This window comes from Scyliorhinus torazame, chromosome 5 (genome assembly GCF_047496885.1).
Source record: "Scyliorhinus torazame isolate Kashiwa2021f chromosome 5, sScyTor2.1, whole genome shotgun sequence".
NCBI lineage: Eukaryota > Metazoa > Chordata > Chondrichthyes > Carcharhiniformes > Scyliorhinidae > Scyliorhinus > Scyliorhinus torazame.
Window position 1 is genome coordinate 170,874,188 of NC_092711.1, and position 15,213 is coordinate 170,889,400.

At 44.8% G+C, this 15,213-nt stretch overlaps 4 non-coding genes across 4 annotated transcripts; all 4 read left to right on the plus strand.

Moving 5' to 3' along the window:
* Window positions 1-225: 225 nt before the first annotated feature.
* Window positions 226-297, plus strand: trnae-cuc (transfer RNA glutamic acid (anticodon CUC)). Its single transcript has one exon. It is a non-coding gene; the product is annotated as a tRNA-Glu (tRNA).
* Window positions 298-1,467: 1,170 nt separating this feature from the next.
* On the plus strand, window positions 1,468-1,539 carry trnae-uuc (transfer RNA glutamic acid (anticodon UUC)). Its single transcript has one exon. It is a non-coding gene; the product is annotated as a tRNA-Glu (tRNA).
* Window positions 1,540-2,734: 1,195 nt separating this feature from the next.
* trnae-cuc (transfer RNA glutamic acid (anticodon CUC)) lies at window positions 2,735-2,806 on the plus strand. Its single transcript has one exon. It is a non-coding gene; the product is annotated as a tRNA-Glu (tRNA).
* Window positions 2,807-4,356: 1,550 nt separating this feature from the next.
* On the plus strand, window positions 4,357-4,428 carry trnae-cuc (transfer RNA glutamic acid (anticodon CUC)). The gene has a single exon. It is a non-coding gene; the product is annotated as a tRNA-Glu (tRNA).
* Window positions 4,429-15,213: the final 10,785 nt, after the last annotated feature.

A 15,213-nucleotide genomic window follows, 5' to 3' on the forward strand; every position in this document is an offset into this window, starting at 1 on the left:
TCAAGTTGGTGGGTTTTGGAAGTTGGAAGTTACACATGAGCAGCTTGTTGGGCTATTTCACCTCACTGTCGATTTCATGTTCCAGCGAACAACAATTGCTGTTGTGATTAGCTAAAGATGTCACTTCTGTTCATTCTAAATATGTAATTTCTAATTAAAACTGGGAAATAAGAATGAAAGGCGAATGATATACTGTCAGACGGGTTAAAACCCTATTTGTCAGTTTCCCTGGTAGTCTAGTGGTTAGGATTCGGCGCTCTCACCGCCGTAGCCCGGGTTCAATTCCCGGTCAGGGAATGATGCTTTATTGTTGTCCACCAAACCGTTCAATGAAGCTGAATCGCAGTTTCACAGAAAAGAGCTGTGCCAGAATCAGTTAAGTGATATTTGTCGTTTCACATCAGAGCTGAAAAAGTCAGGTCGAGAACAAATACAGAGGCAGGAAGAAACGGACAGTGATTGGCTGCAAGTGAGAGAAATGTTGACGCAAGCGCAAATCTGCGTGTTATTGGGCCAGATTCTGTTGCTCACACAGACACAATTATCCCCCAGATCAGGGTCCGAATCTCGGGCGTGATGACAAGAAAACTTCGAACTGAAATTATTCAGTCCATTGAGGTCACAGGAGCTGAATACAACAGAAGAAGCTCAAAGGAAGGGCCACTCACTGAGGGATTGTGTAAATGCTGCTCGGAGGTTAAGTGAGCGGGGTATAATCTACCTGCATGTTTCTGAGCCTGTGCTCGGTGTATTGGGAGCTTTGCTCCTGGTTACAGTGTCCCCGGGATTGACAGTTAGCCGCTGATTGAAGCTGGCAGCGGGTGAATGGAGAATTAGGGTAAAATCCTGCTGCTTGTCCCTCTCTCACCCACTGTGAAGCCGGGGAAGACAGAAACACATTCCAAACTTGTAAAAGTGTAAATGTCACAAGGCTGTGAGATGACATGTTGTGTTAATGTTTAACAACAAATCGGAACGAGGAAGCTTTGCCTCATAATTACAGATGAGTAAGTTTTAATGTTCCTGCCCTGTCTGAAACAGGGGAGTTTGTTTATGTTCAGCAAACGTGACAGTTTCACTTCAGAAAAAGATCAACATAAACTGGAAACTTCAAATTTTGATCAAAACTTAATTGCGACAAAAAATGTTTTTAACAATTGAAATGAGTTATTTCTATTTACTGATGAATGTCTGCCGGATGTTGCGTTGTAAGTTTCACAGGAGCCACAGTGATCAAGTTGGTGGGTTTTGGAAACTGGAAGTTACACATGAGCAGCTTGTTGGGCTATTTCACCTCACTGTCGATTTCATGTTCCAGCGAACAACAATTGCTGTTGTGATTAGCTAAAGATGTCACTTCTGTTCATTCTAAATATGTAATTTTGTATATTTCTAGTTAAAACTGGGAAATAAGAATGAAAGACGAATGATATACTGTCAGACGGGTTAAAACCTTGTTTGTCAGTTTCCCTGGTGGTCTAGTGGTTAGGATTCGGCGCTTTCACCGCCGCGGCCCGGGTTCGATTCCCGGTCAGTGAATGATGAATTATTGTTGTCCAGCTGAATGTTCAATGAAGCTGAATCGCAGTTTCACAGAAAAGAGCTGTGCCAGAATCAGTTCAGTGACATTTGTTGTTTCACATCAGAGCTGAAAAAGTCACAAGTGCAGCAGGTGGAGAACAAAGACAGAGGCAGGAAGAAACGGACAGTGATTGGCTGCAAGTGAGAGAGATGATGAAGCAAGCGAAAATTTGAGTGGTATTGGGCCAGATTTTGATGCTCACACAGACACAATAATCCCCCCCCCCCCCCCCGCCCCCCCCCCCCCCCGCCCCGATCAGGGTCCGAATCTCGTGATGACAAGAAAACTTCGAACTCAAATTATTCAGTCCATTGAGGTCACAGGAGCTGAATACAACAGAAGAAGCTCAAAGGATGTTCCACTGACTGAGGGATTGTGTAAATGCTGCTCGGAGGTTAGGTAGGCGGGGTATATTCTACCTGCATGTTTCTGAGCCTGTGCTCGGTGTATTGGGAGCTTTGCTCCTGGTTGGAGTGTCCCCGGGATGGGCAGTAACCCGCTGATTGAAGCTGCAGTCCCCGCGTTCGGGTAAAACCCTGCTGCTTGTCCCTCTCTCACCCACTGTAGAGCCAGGCAAGAAATAATCTCATTCAAAACTTGTGGAAGTGTAAATGTCACAGGGCTGTGAGATGACGTGTTGTGTTAATGTTTAACAACAAATCGGTACGAGGAAGCTTTGCCTCATAATTACAGATGAGTAAGTTTTAATGTTCCTGCCCAGTGTGAAACAGGAGAGTTTGTGTTTGTTCCGCAAATGTGTGATAGTTTCAGTTCAGAAAAAGATCAACAAAAATTGGAAACTATTTTAATTTTGATCAAAACTTAATTGCGACAAAAAATGTTTTTAACAATTGAAATGAGTTATTTCTATTTACTGATGAATGTCTGCCGGATGTTGCGTTGTAAGTTTCACAGGAGCCACAATGATCAAGTTGGTGGGTTTTGGAAGTTGGAAGTTACACATGAGCAGCTTGTTGGGCTATTTCACCTCACTGTCGATTTCATGTTCCAGCGAACAACAATTGCTGTTGTGATTAGCTAAAGATGTCACTTCTGTTCATTCTAAATATGTAATTTCTAATTAAAACTGGGAAATAAGAATAAAAGGCGAATGATATACTGTCAGACGGGTTAAAACCCTATTTGTCAGTTTCCCTGGTAGTCTAGTGGTTAGGATTCGGCGCTCTCACCGCCGCAGCCCGGGTTCAATTCCCGGTCAGGGAATGATGCTTTATTGTTGTCCACCAAACCGTTCAATGAAGCTGAATCGCAGTTTCACAGAAAGGAGCTCTGCCAGAATCAGTTCAGTGACATTTATTGTTTCACATCAGGGTGATCAAGTTGGTGGGTTTTGGAAACTGGAAGTTACACATGAGCAGCTTGTTGGGCTATTTCACCTCACTGTCGATTTCATGTTCCAGCGAACAACAATTGCTGTTGTGATTAGCTAAAGATGTCACTTCTGTTCATTCTAAATATGTAATTTTGTATATTTCTAGTTAAAACTGGGAAATAAGAATGAAAGACGAATGATATACTGCTTTTACCGCCGCGGGTTCGATTCCCGGTCAGGGAATGATGAATTATTGTTGTCCAGCAAAATGTTCAATGAAGCTGAATCGCAGTTTCACAGAAAGGAGCTCTGCCAGAATCAGTTCAGTGACATTTATTGTTTCACATCAGAGCTGAAAAAGTCACGAGTGCAGCAGGTGGAAAACAAATACAGAGGCAGGAAGAAACGGACAGTGATTGGCTGCAATGCAAGTGAGAGAGCTGTTGACGCAAGCGCAAATCTGCGTGGTATTGGGTCAGATGTTATTGCTCTCACAGACAGAAATATCTCCCCGATCTCGGTGCAAATCTCCAACGTGATGACAAGAAAACTTCTCACTGAAATTATTCAGTCCATTGAGGTCACAGGATCTGAATACACCTAAAGAAGCTCAAAGGATGTTCCACTGACTGAGGGATTGTGTAAATGCTGTTCGGAGGTTAAGTGAGCGGGGTATAATCTACCTGCATGTTTCTGAGCCTGTGCTCGGTGTATTGGGAGCTTTGCTCCTGGTTACAGTGTCCCCGGGATGGGCAGTTAGCCGCTGATTGAAGCTGCAGTCCCCGCGTTCTGCTGGCAGCGGGTGAATGGAGAATTAGGGTAAAATCCTGCTGCTTGTCCCTCTCTCACCCACTGTGGAGCCGGGGAAGAGAGAAATACATTCCAAACTTGTAAAAGTGTAAATGTCACAAGGCTGTGAGGTGACGTGTTGTGTTAATGTTTAACAACAAATCGGAACGAGGAAGCTTTGCCTCATAATTACAGATCAGTAAGTTTTTATGTTCCTGCCCTGTCTGAAACAGGGGAGTTTGTGTATGTTCAGCAAACGTGATAGTTTCACTTCAGAAAAAGATCAACATAAACTGGAAACTTCAAATTTTGATCAAAACTTAATTGCGACAAAAAATGTTTTTAACAATTGAGATGAGTTATTTCTATTTACTGATGAATGTCTGCTGTTTGTTGCGTTGTAAGTTTCACAGGAGCCACAGTGATCAAGTTGGTGGGTTTTGGAAATTGGAAGTTACACATGAGCAGCTTGTTGGGCTATTTCACCTCACTGTCGATTTCGTGTTCCAGCGAACAACAATTGGTGTTGTGATTGGCTGAAGATGCCACTTCTGTTCATTATAAACATGTAATTTTGTATATTTCTAATTAAAACTGGGAAATAAGAATGAAAGGCGAATGCTGTCAGACGGGTTAAAACCCTTTGTCAGTTTCCCTGGTAGTCTAGTGGTTAGGATTCGGCGCTCTCACCGCCGCGACCCGGGTTCAATTCCCGGTCAGGGAATGATGCTTTATTGTTCTCCACCAAACCTTTCAACGAAGCTGAATCGCAGTTTCGCAGGAAAGGGCTCTGCCAGAATCAGTTCAGTGACATTTGTTGCTTCACATCAGAGCTGAAAAAGTCAGGTCGAGAACAAATACAGAGGCAGGAAGAAACGGACAGTGATTGGCTGCAAGTGAGAGAAATGTTGACGCAAGCGCAAATCTGCGTGTTATTGGGCCAGATTTTGTTGCTCACACCGACACAATTATCCTCCAGATCAGGGTCCGAATCTCGGGCGTGATGACAAGAAAACTTCGAACTGAAATAATCCAGTCCATTGAGGCCACAGGAGCTGAATACAACAGAAGAAGCTCAAAGGAAGGGCCACTCACTGAGGGATTGTGTAAATGCTGCTCGGAGGTTAAGTGAGCGGGGTATAATGTACCTGCATGTTTCTGAGCCTGTGCTCCTGGTTGGAGTGTCCCCGGGATGGGCAGTAACCCGCTGATTGAAGCTGCAGTCCCCGCGTTCTGCTGGCAGCAAGTGAATGGAGAGTTCGGGTAAAATCCTGCTGCTTGTCCCTCTCTCACCCACCGTGGAGCCAGGTGGAGAACAAATACAGAGGCAGGAAGAAACGGACAGTGGTTGGCTGCAAGGTGAGAGAGATGCTGACGCAAGCGAAAATCTGGCTGGTATTCGGCCAGATTTTGTTTGAATTTGGTAAATGCCATTGTTTGGTGGAAGTTGGTTCCTGGGTCACACCAGAGGTTGAACTGTGTAAATTCAGGATCACTTCAATACAGAGCATCCCACACACACAGTGAGTCTCCGGGGACGCTGCCTCAGCCCAGAGTTTTCCACACACACAGTGACTGTCCCGGGACGCTGCCTCAGCCCAGAGTGTCCCACACATACAGTGAGTGTCCCGTGACATCCCAGCGCGTCCCACACACACAGTGAGTGTTCCGGTACGCTGCCAAAGACATGACGGCGATCCGGCAGCGGGAGCTTCGAGAAGCTACAAAGAGCCAATTGACAAATGTGGCCCCGCACAATCAAGCTCCCTCCAGTTCCCCACCATCATCAGTGCGGACTGGCTGTCTGGGATTGCCTGTCTGGGTCTGCCTGTCTGGGTCTGCCTGTGTGGGACTGCCTGTCTGGTTCTGCCTGCCTGGGTCTGACTGTCTGTGCCTGCCTGTCTGGGTCTGCCTGTCTGGGACTGCCTGTCTGGGACTGCCTGTCTGGGTCTGCCTGTCTGGTTCTGCCTGTCTGGGACTGCCTGTCTGGGTGTGCCTCTCTGGGTGTGCGTGTGTGGGAGTGCCTGTCTGGGTCTACCTGTCTGGTTCTGCCTGCCTGGCTCTGCCTGTCTGGGTCTGCCTGTCTGGGACTGCCTGTCTGGGTGTGCCTCGAATACTAGCAGAGTGTGCAATGGATTGGACGTGAATTCATCTTTTTCTTCGCTAAATTGCTCTGCTCTTCTGAATATGGACACAGCTTGGCTACACAAGGTTACAAGTGTGCCTGGGCGTTTTTTGAGGAAAGAGCAATGCACTGGGCAGTCCACATTCTCGTTATAATAATAATCTTTCCTACTGTCACAAGTCGGCTTACATTAACACTACAGTGAAGTTACTGTGAGAATACATTGAGGGCTCAACGTTAGCATTCAATCCACACCCAGAGAGATATCGAGGCCCCCACATTACACAGAATTGTTTCCTGTTCAATGGCAGCTGAGTGGTCAGAATTTCTCTCCTGCATTTTGCACGGACACCGCAGAATGTCAAAATATTTATTCGATGGGGAAGAGAATTGGCAACTAACTGAAAAGAGGTTAAAATCTGATTTGTGCGGTGATCAGGCTTGTATATTTCTAAAATCGTTCAGAGGATAAACGACACAAAATATGACAATGTAACTGGGATTGGATAATATTTATACGTGGACGATAACGGTGAATTATTACAGCATTGGACTGTTGGCATTATTTAAATATTTTCCGGATCAGAATGAATGGATATTTCACCCCATTCCTTAACTCGTCTCGGAATTTACTCTGTGTCCCAGCATAAATAAACGGGTTGCTGCAGTAACTGAGCACCTGCAAGATAATTCCGCTTTCCTCCAGAATATAATTTGATTCCTCGAAGTTGGAGCCAGAGAAATAAGTAGTTCCCGCAATCCTAACGTAGAGGAAGGCAATCACAGTTAACACATAGGACAGGATGAAGCTGCCTGAGATGGCGACCAGTAAAACAATGGACTTTCTCCGCTTCTCCATCTCCGGGTCACTCTCATTCTCTCCATTGTTCTGGCTCCTGAGTCTCCTGCGGGCTCTGTTGGCCACTCGGATGTGTCTGATGGTCAGAGCATTGAGCAATATAATCAGAATGAATGAGAGCCAAGTGGAAATGCGGATTATCCAGTCATATGCGATCCATACTGATGATGTATAAAACATGACCTTTACATTGCAGAACCAGGGCACGTCATTAATTATGTACAACGGTTTATAAATCAAATACAGGAAAGAAGATGCAAAAAAGCAACATATACAAATTGCCACGATGGCAACTGCCGCTGTCTTCGCTCTGCAATATTTTGTTTTCAGATTTTGGCAACAAATTGCCACGTATCTGTCAAAGGTGAAAGCGACTGTTAGCCATATAGAAACTCCAAACACTGTGCAGTTTAGGACAGCCCGGCAACGACATACGTGTGTGATGGACAGGAAAGTGAATGGGAAATAAATGCCAGCAATCCGGTTTAGTATTACAGAGCTAACAATGACTGTGAAGTCTGACACTGCCATAGACACCAAGTAGCAGGTGATACATCGGGAGAAGCCACATCTTCCTCGGGACAGGATCACGATCGCTGCCAAGTTTGCTGCAACAATTAGGAAATAAAGAGAGACAGATGGAGACGTAGAATGTGTGCCGGTGAGATTACGACAGCAGCTAAATTACACTTACATCCAAAGAAAAATCATAATTCTAGTTATGGGGTCCATGGTGCTGTGAGGCAGCAATGATAACCACCGTGCCGCCCTAATAATATATGCAATAACAGAGCCCAAAAATAAATTAATAACAACACTTGTTTTTAAAATGTGTTATATCCGGCTCGGACTTGAAGCGATCTCTTCATGTGAATGAATTGAAAACTATTGGTAAACTCGTCAATCACATTGTTTGACAAAATTCTCAAGCTGAGAGCAGCGAAGGGGCAATTATTGATTTAGGATTTTGAGTGCTGATGTTGTCTAAACCCACTGTTAACTCAGAGATCTTCTCCTCGTAGCTTTTTGGTGTCAACATGAGCAAGAAGAAGTGACAGATGATAAAGGGTCATTCGGAACAAGATGCCCACAATGACCATAAGACCATAAGACATAGAAGCAGAATTAGGTCATTCGGCCCATCGAGTCTGCTCCGCCGTTCAAGCATGGCTGATATTTTTCTCATCCCCATTCTCCTATCTTCTACCCATAACCCCTGAACCCCTTATTAATCAAGAACCTATCTATCTCTGTCTTAAAGACACTCAGTGATTTGGCCTCCACAGCCTTCTGCGGCAAAGAGTTCCACAGATTCACCACCCTATGGCTGACGAAATTCCTCCTCATCTCTGTTTTAAAGGATTGTCCCTTTAGTCTGAGATTGTGTCCTCTGCTTCTAGTTTTTCCTACAAGTGGAAACACCATCTCCACGTCCACTCTATCCAGGCCTCGTAGTATCTGTACGTTTCAATAAGATGCACCCTCATCCTTCTAAACTCCAACGAGTACAGACCCAGGCTCCTCGATCATTCCTCATACGAGCAGCTCTTCATGCCAGGGATCATTCTTGTGATCCCCCTCTGGACCCTTTCCAAGGACAGCATATCCTTCCTTAAATATGGGGCCCAAAACTGCTCACAATACTCCAAATAGGGTCTGACCAGAGCCTTATATAGCCTCAGAAGAACATCCCTGGGCTTGTATTATAGCTGTCTCAACATGAATGCTAACATTGCATTTGCCTTCCTAACTTCCGACTGAACCTGCATGTTAACCTTAAGAGAATCGTGAACAAGGACTCCCAAGTCCCCTTGTGCTTCTGATTTCCTAAGCATCTCCCCATTCGGAAAATAGCTTATGCCTCCATTTCTCCTTCCAAAGTGCATAACCTCACACTTTTCCACATTGTATTCCATCTGCCACTTCTTTGCCCACTTTCCTAACCTGTCCAAGTCCTTCTGCAGCCCGCCTGCTTCCTCAATACTACCTATCCCTCTACAGATCTTTGTATCGTCTGAAAAATTAGCAACAGTGCTTTCAGTTCCTTCTTCCAGATCATTTATGTATATTGTGGAAAGTTGTGGTCCCAGCACCGACCCCTGAAGCACACCACTAGTCACTGGCTGCCATCCTTAAAAAGACCCCTTTTTCCACACTCTCTGCCTTCTGCCAGTCACCCAATGATGGAAAGGGTCCAGAGGTGGTTCACAAGAAGGATCCTTGGAATGAAGAGCTTGTTGCATGAGGAACGGTTGAGGACTATGGGTCTGTATTCGTTGGAGTTTAGAAGGATGAGTGGGGACCTTATTGAAACTTACAGGATACTGTAAGGCCTGGATAGAGTGGGCATGGAGAAGATGTTTCCACTTGGAGGAAAAACTAGAACCAGAGGACACAATCTCAGACTAAAGGGACGATTCTTAAAAACAGAGGTGAGGTTGAATTTCTTCAGCCAGTGGGTGGTGAATCTGTGAAACTCTTTGCCACAGAAGGTTGTGGAGGTCAAATCACTGAGTGTCTTTAAGACATAGATTGATAGGTTGTTGATTAATTAAAAAAAAATTTTTTTTTTAAGTGTACTCAATTCATTGTTTCCAATTAAGCGGCAACTTAATGTGTCCAATCCATCTACTCTGCACATCTTTGGGTTGTGGGGGCGAAACCCACACAAACACAGGGAGAATGTGCAAACTCCACATGGACAGTGACCCAGAGCTGGGATCAAACTTGGGACATCGGCGCCATGAGGCAGCAATGTTAACCACTGCGCCACGGTGCTGCCCAGGTTCTTAATAAGGGTATCAAGGGTTATGGGGAGAAGGCAGGAGAATGGGGATGAGAAAAATATTAGCCATGATTGAATGGCGGAGTAGACTCGATGGGCCGAGTGGCCTAATTCTGCTCCTATGTCTTATGGTCTTATGCCTTATTAGTGCAGCTGCTGCCAGACTTTACAGATGTTCGCACACGGCTGCAATGTAAAATAGACAGAGTGACAGACTGCTCCAATTACATCCCTTCATTAACTATAACAGAATAATAAACGTTGGGTTGGAATAAAGAAAACAGGACGTGTGCGCGGCTTCAAGCCTATAATGCCGAGTTAGTGGTTTAATGGATGATTGACCAGAGCCCTAATGGGAAACACGGTCAGGTTCTCCCCCGTGATTATTTACTCAGTGCCAGTGATGAGATGGCAGCACAGCCCCTTTTACAAATAACTCTGAAACTGTGCACCCAGCTTCATTCAAACATCTGTATATTAATTCGGAGCATTTCCAGTTATGTCCAGCTGGTTTCAATGTGAGAAGTTCGAGTTCTGCGCCGTTACATTCATAGAAACAAAGAAAAAATAGGAGCAGGAGGAGGAGGCCATTCGTCCCTTCAAGCCCACTCCACCATTCAGTATGATCATGGTTCATCATCCAACTCAGGAGCCTAATCCCTCCTTCCCCCAAATCTCCTTTGGTCCCTTCGCCCAAAGTGTTATATATAACTGCTCCTCGAAGCCACACAATGTTTTGGACTCAATTGCGGTAACAAATTCCACAGGCTTGCCACTCTTTCTGTGGAGAAATTTCTCCTCATCTCTGTCCTAAATGGTCAGCCCGGTATCCTCAGATCCCTGGTTCTGGACAACCACCATTAGGAACATCTTCCCTGCATCTACCCTGTCCAGTCCTGTTAGAATTTTACAGGTTTTTATGTGATCCCCCCTTATTCTTCTGTACTCCAGCGAATACAATCCTAACCGATTCAATCTCTCCTCGTACGTCAGTCCTGTCATCCCAGGAATCAGTCTGGTAAACCTTCGCTGCACTCCCTCTATAGCAAGAAGATCCTACCTCAGATAAGGAGACCAAAACTGCAAACAATATTCTAGATGTTGCCTACCAAGGTATAATTGCAGCAACACATCCCTGCTCCAGTACTCGAATTCTCTCGCTCTGAAGGCCAGCATACCATTTGGCTTCTTTAATGCCTGCTGTACCTGCATGCTTACCTTCAGTGACTGGTGTATGAGGACACCCAGGTCTCATTGCACATTCCCCTCTTCTAATTTATGGCCATTCAAATAATAATCTGCCTTCTTGTTTTACAACCAAAGTGGATAATCTCGCAGATATCCCAATTATACTGCATCTGCCATTCATTTACCCACTCACTCAACTTGTACAATTCACACTAAAGGATCTCTGCATTCTCCTCACAGCTCACCCTCCCACTCAACTTGGTGTCATCTGTAAATTTAGAAATATGACATTTTTTTTCCTTCATCTAAATCATCAATATATATTGTGAATAATCGCCCAGATCAGAAAGGTTACACTGAGCCCAGTTCTACACGACAGTGTGCATTATAGAGAGTCCCAAGTCATTGCCATTACATTCAGTGTTGAGAGGTCCAGTTACAGACGGACACATTGAGGAAGATCACGTTTAAATAACCGACATAGGCGGTCCAGTTCACCATGGTTACTTTCACTTAACTGCCCAGTACAGAATCAATGAAGTGTTACTGCACAGAAGGAGGCCATTTGATCCATGGTGTCTGAACCGGCTCTCCAAATGAGAATCATGATTTAGGGCAATTCCCCTGCCTTTTAACCGCCCCCTACACATTGTTGTACATTCCCGCAGAAACGTGGCAGCCTCCACTGTGTCTGAGCTAATTCCACATCAGAAAGAAAGTCCTGAACATGTCCAGTTAATTGTGGTTAACTTGAGCTTGGGAGGAAAGTTCAGCAAAGATCCATGTTCAGAAATCAGGTTAGTCCAGAGCCCCAGGGGGTGGACATCAGTGTGAGCGGATCCAATTCAGTGATAAGAAATCAGTGTGTCGATATCTATTTTAGTTTTATTAACGCGCACCACGCCCATCATAATAACAGGTAACGGAGAAGAGGAAGCTTTTTTTCTCTATAATTTACACAGTTTGCCAATCTGCGGAGTGGGGGAGATTACATCCCCAAATATTAAATTGCTGTTTGGAATAACCTCTGGTTGCCTTCCTTATGGCCTGAGCACATAGATATTCATAATTTCCCTGAAGAAAAACTGCTCTTTATGGGTTTTACTAGTCGTTGCCGTCGGCCAGGTTAAATTACTTTGCTGAAGCCGGGTAGAGGCACAGAAATTAAACCGGGGCTTCTCCGCTTTATCTTTTCATTCTGAACTCCTTCATTGGTGCATATTTATTAATAATCTGGCTAAAAGGGACTTGAAAAAGGTACATTCATCTGGTGCAGAAGGAATTACATTAATTCTCTACCAATTTAACTGAGCTAAATCGTGGAAACAACCCCTGTTCATTAAAATGTCTAAAACTGCGTTTGGTTAAACTCAATGGCGACACTTTACTGAACTTATACCTCAACACAGAGGATAAAGCAGTTGGCGTTCATCCTTCCTGGACACTATACCCGTGTTTCAATGGAGCATCAGTGAGAATCATCCAGAAGTGCTGAATTGATAAGTATGTACCTGTCAGGCAGGGAGGAAGTGGTCGAGTGAGGGAACCGTGATTTACTAAAGCAGTCGAAACACTTGCCAAGAGGAAGGTGACTTATGTAAAGATGAGACATGAAGGTTCAGTTAGGGCGCTCGAGAGTTACAAGTTAGCTAGGAAGGACCTAAAGAGAGAGCTAAGAAGAGCCAGGAGGGGACATGAGAAGTCTTTGGCAGGTAGGATCAAGGATAACCCTAAAGCTTTCTATAAATATGTCAGGAATAAACGAATGACTAGGGTAAGAGTAGGGCCAGTCAAGGACAGTAGTGGGAAGTTGTGCTTGGAGTCCGAGGAGATAGGAGAGGTGCCAAATGAATATTTTTCGTCAATATTCACACAGGAAAAAGACAATGTTGTCGAGCAGAATACTGAGATTCAGGCTACTAGACTAGAAGGGCTTGAGGTTCATAAGGAGGAGGTGTTAGCAATTCTGGAAAGTGTGAAAATAGATAAGTCCCCTGGGCCGGATGGGATTTATCCTAGGATTCTCTGGGAAGCGAGGGAGGAGATTGCTGGGCCTTTGGCTTTCATCTTTAAGTCATCTTTGTCTACAGGAATAGTGCCAGAAGACTGGAGGATAGCAAATGTTGTCCCCCTTGTTCAAGAAGGGGAGTAGAGATAACCCCAGTAACTGTAGACCAGTGAGCCTTACTTCTGTTGTGGGAAAAATCTTGGAAAGGTTTAGAAGAGATAGGATGTATAATCATCTGGAAAGGAATAATTTGATTAGAGATAGTCAACGCGGTTTTTTGAAGGGTAGGCCGTGCCTCACAAACCTTATAGAGTTCTTTGAGAAGGTGGCCAAACAGGTGGATGAGGGTAAAGCAGTTGATGTGGTGTATATGGATTTCAGTAAAGCGTTTGATAAGGTTCCTCATGGTAGGCTACTGCAGAAAATATGGAGGCATGGGATTCAGGGTGATTTAGCAGTTTGGATCAGAAATTGGCTAGCTGGAAGAAGACAAAGGGGTGGTGGTTGATGGGAAATGTTCAGACTGGAGTCCAGTTACTAGTGGTGTACCACAAGAATCTGTTTTGGGGCCACTGCTGTTTGTCATTTTTATAAATGACCTGGAGGATTGTAGAAGGGTGGGTGAGTAAATTTGCAGATGACACTAAAGTTGGTGGAGTTGTGGACAGTGCGGAAGGATGTTACAAGTTACAGAGGGGCATAGATAAGCTGCAGCGCTGGGCTGAGAGGTGGCAAATGGAGTTTAATGCAGAAAAGTGTGAGGTGATTCATTTTGGAAGGAATAACAGGAAGACTGAGTACTGGGCTAATGGTAAGATTCTTGGCAGTGTGGATGAGCAGAGAGATCTCGGTGTCCATGTACATAGATCCCTGAAAGTTGCCACCCAGGTTGAGAAGGTTGTTAAGAAGGTGTACGGTGTGTTAGCTTTGATTGGTAGAGGGATTGCGTTTAGGAGCCATGAGGTCATGTTGCAGCTATACAACACTCTGGTGTGGCCGCATTTGGAGTATTGCGTGCAATTCTGGTCGCCGCATTATAGGAAGGATGTGGAAGCATTGGAAAGGGTGCAGAGGAGATTTACCAGAATGTTGCCTGGTATGGAGGGAAGATCTTCTGAGGAAAGGCTGAGGGACTTGAGGCTGTTTTCGTTAGAGAGAAGAAGGTTAAGAGGTGACTTAATTGAGGCATACAAGATGATCAGAGGATTGGATAGGGTGGACAGTGAGAGCCTTTTTCCTTGGATGGTGATGTCTAGAACGAGGGGACATACCTTTAAATTGAGGGGAGATAGATATAAGACAGATGTCAGAGGTAGGTTCTTTACTCAGAGAGTAGTAAGGGCGTGGAATGCCCTGCCTGCAACAGCAGTGGACTCGCCAACACTAAGGACATTCAAATGGTCATTGGATAGACATATGGACGATAAGGGAATAGTGTAGATGGGCTTTAGAGTGGTTTCACAGGTCGGCGCAACATCGAGGGCCGAAGGGCCTGTACTGCGCTGTAATGTTCTATGTTCTATTAACGCCATGTCTGCGATATATTCTGGGATATGTTTTAATTTGACAAAAACGATGCAAAGATTCCAACTGGCCCATGACATTGGGTCAGTATCTTTACCACTGTCCCAGTTTCAATCTTCTCCGAATACAGTAACCCTGAAGCGGAAGGAGGGGACGGAACAATGGCAATGTGTTTAGGAAGCTGCAGATAACATGAATAAATCGGGATTGTCCGGCCCCGCCCGCCCGCCCGCCCGGCCACCGGGAACTCCCACCCAAGGTCAATGGACCTTAACGTGGTCCCCGTCCCGCCCAGGGCGATCTTGCAGCCGCCGGGCGGGGGAGGCAGAAGAATCCAAATAGATAAGATGTAATGGGAAATCAGAACTCTTCACATGAAAATCACTGATAGCATCGATATTATTTCATTGATCCGTGATCCTGTCACCTTTGCAGAAAGACGCCCTGCCGGAATGTGCCCTGTTATTATTGATGCACTGCACTCTGAGCAGGAACTCTGTTGTGTAGTTGCTGTTTGAAATGAAGACATTTTCCACTGGCTGAGAGAAATAACACCAGGCATGGGGGCTTCACGCAATGTAGACAAAGTTATAAAGATGAAAACAGTCCGAGAGATTTTGTAGCAACAGAAAATAAAATCACTTTTTATCAATCACCAATTTAGAAATCCAATAACAGCGAAATGCGGGCGATTATAAACTGATGTAGAGACTGTTAGAGACGGATGACATGAGCTCTGAGCTCGGGGAGTTCCAGCAAAGAATAACATCACCCATTCAAGGACATCGATAAAACTGCCAACATGTCTCAACATTAGAGGGTAATAGGATTGCTTTAATGAATCAATTCATTCAATTCAGCCGTGTTTATTCAGCAGTTAAATCCTCTCACACAATGCCTTATCTGTGGGAATCACACCGTCACTGACAAAGTCACTAACAGAAAATCTCCATCTGTCCCCTGACAACAGTTTGGTATTTCACTCCAAGAGCATCAATCAGACAATACACCTTCATGCAC